At 41.1% G+C, this 2,180-nt stretch overlaps 1 protein-coding gene across 1 annotated transcript in view; it reads left to right on the top strand.

Moving 5' to 3' along the window:
* The window catches only part of MTR (5-methyltetrahydrofolate-homocysteine methyltransferase), a 462,707-nt gene that overhangs the window by 48,321 nt on the left and 412,206 nt on the right, over positions 1 to 2,180 (top strand). The window lies entirely within an intron of this gene.

The following is a 2,180-nucleotide window of genomic DNA, read 5'->3' on the forward strand; positions in this document are numbered from 1 at the left end:
GACAAATTAAAAAAAAATTTTTATTAAACAAAACCATTAAAAATTTCAAAGCATATAATAGAGCCATGACTATAATGTAAATCCAGAGCTCAAACACTGGGTAATCGCTATTCATAAAAATATGTAACATCCCATTCATAGTTCATACCATTAGGTATAAGTGTCTTCAATTTAAAAATCCAAACCACTTCACGTTTAGACAATAGGGAAAACCGATCTCCCCCTCTGGAACGTGTATGTACTGTTTCAATAATCTGAATCCTCATAGAATCAATGTTACTATTATGTGTCTCACAAAAGTGTTTGGCAACATTAGTATTTTCTTATTCCTAATGTTGAACAAATGATCCCTAGTGCGGTCACATAATCTTGTAGTTTTGCCTATATACTGTTTGCGGCAAACTAGACAGGAAATCACATAAATAACAAACCTTTTTTTGACAATTGACCAGCTGTTTAATATGCTATGATGTACCAGTGACATAGGATGTTATTGTATTAGATTCACCTAGCAGATCAGCGCTCGAACAGCGGGAATCATTACATTTGTGCATACCCGTGCATAGCCAATTGCATCCATCCTTATTGTGAGGTTTTAATAGGCAAGGTGACAATGTTACCCAGGGTCCGTGCTCGTCTAGCAACAAATTGAATTCCTCCCTGTAGTATACTCATATCATCATCTTCATACAAAATGGTTAAGTATCTTTTAATAATTTTTTTAATGTCCTCATACTGGCAACTTAATTTTGAGTAGAGAAAATAAGTGTTCTCTCTTTATTCAATCTAACTTGTTTTTTCATGTTGTTGGAATGTTTTAAACATTCTAATCTGTCAATTCTTTTCACCTCGTCATATGTCCGTCTAAAGTGCTTACAAGGGGGGAGTGGTGGTGGTTTTAAATCAGAAAGATTATGACACAGAGGCTATGATACAGAGGATACGGATAAGTATATACCTATTTTTCATCATCTCCCTAAGGTGCACCAACAGGACGCACCGTTGAGGGGCAGACCTATAGTGGCCAGTATAGGCTTCCTTAATGAAGCCCTAAGTGAACCTATGGCAGATGCTCTCATTCAGCCCCTCGTGAAAAAATCTATCTGGTTACTTGCATTACACTAAGCATGCCATTGTAAGAAAAATGAGGCTGATTTAAGAAATATGAATATTATCTGTATTTATCAACACCCACTTACTCTAAGAGCGGGGTAGGTCAGCTAAGAAATACACACCATAAACTGTAGGATTAAAAGAATATATTGTACCAGAAATTTAAACATACACGGCTTGGTTATTGATAAAGAAAAGATTACAGTAATAACAAAAACAACAAACCATGTGTCAAAGATTACTATCACAGGAACACTAGCAATGGCTCTGGCCTCTGCCGCTTTATCCAAGCTACACTCATTCACCATCATTAGGAACCAGGGGCGGACTGGGCAGGGTGGCAATTGCCCCCCGGGCCTCACTGCTGCCTTTAAAAATGGCCGCTGTCAGAGGCCCGTCACTGGCCCCGCTAAAAGAATCCTCTGGCCGCCGGTGCAGTGGCTCCCTCCGCCTCCACTTACAGAGTACAGAGCCGCTACAGATGCGGCTCTCTACTCGGCGGCCGCTCGCTCCTCAAGGCTGACCTTTGGAGGCCCCCGCAGGCGGCCCTCATTGTGTAACAATATTTTTATTGAAATTTTCCAAATACTGTAATATTGGTTCACAGTGCATCGATACATTGGTTCTTCTGTATAATCAAAGATTTACAGGTGCTAAATGAACATATGACAAATATGCACACTCAAGGAACAGGGTGACCGAGTGGTCTTAAGCGCTCATCACACACAATCAACATTGTAGCCAATTCTTAAAGATTGATTCCATGAAAAATGTTTTTTATTTTATGTTCCCGGGGACATAATTTGTATGGGGATGCTCTCCTCAATCTGGGGACTATCCCCAGAAATCGGGGATGAATGTAGAACTGCCACAACTAATCGACCAAGTCGATTTATAGTGGATGATTGAGAAAGTTCTCCAAGTTTTCAATCGTCGATTATCGGCTTTCGATTAGTTGGCCCTGTTCACGGCTCCACACACGCTGCATGCCGCACCTCCTCCCCGCCTCACGCTTGCCGCTGCAAGACCCACCCGCTTGCATCCACGCTCTACACGCCGCACCTCCG

Source organism: Nanorana parkeri, unplaced genomic scaffold (assembly GCF_000935625.1).
Source record: "Nanorana parkeri isolate BGI_ZX_2015 unplaced genomic scaffold, ASM93562v1 scaffold650, whole genome shotgun sequence".
Taxonomy (NCBI): Eukaryota; Metazoa; Chordata; class Amphibia; order Anura; family Dicroglossidae; genus Nanorana; species Nanorana parkeri.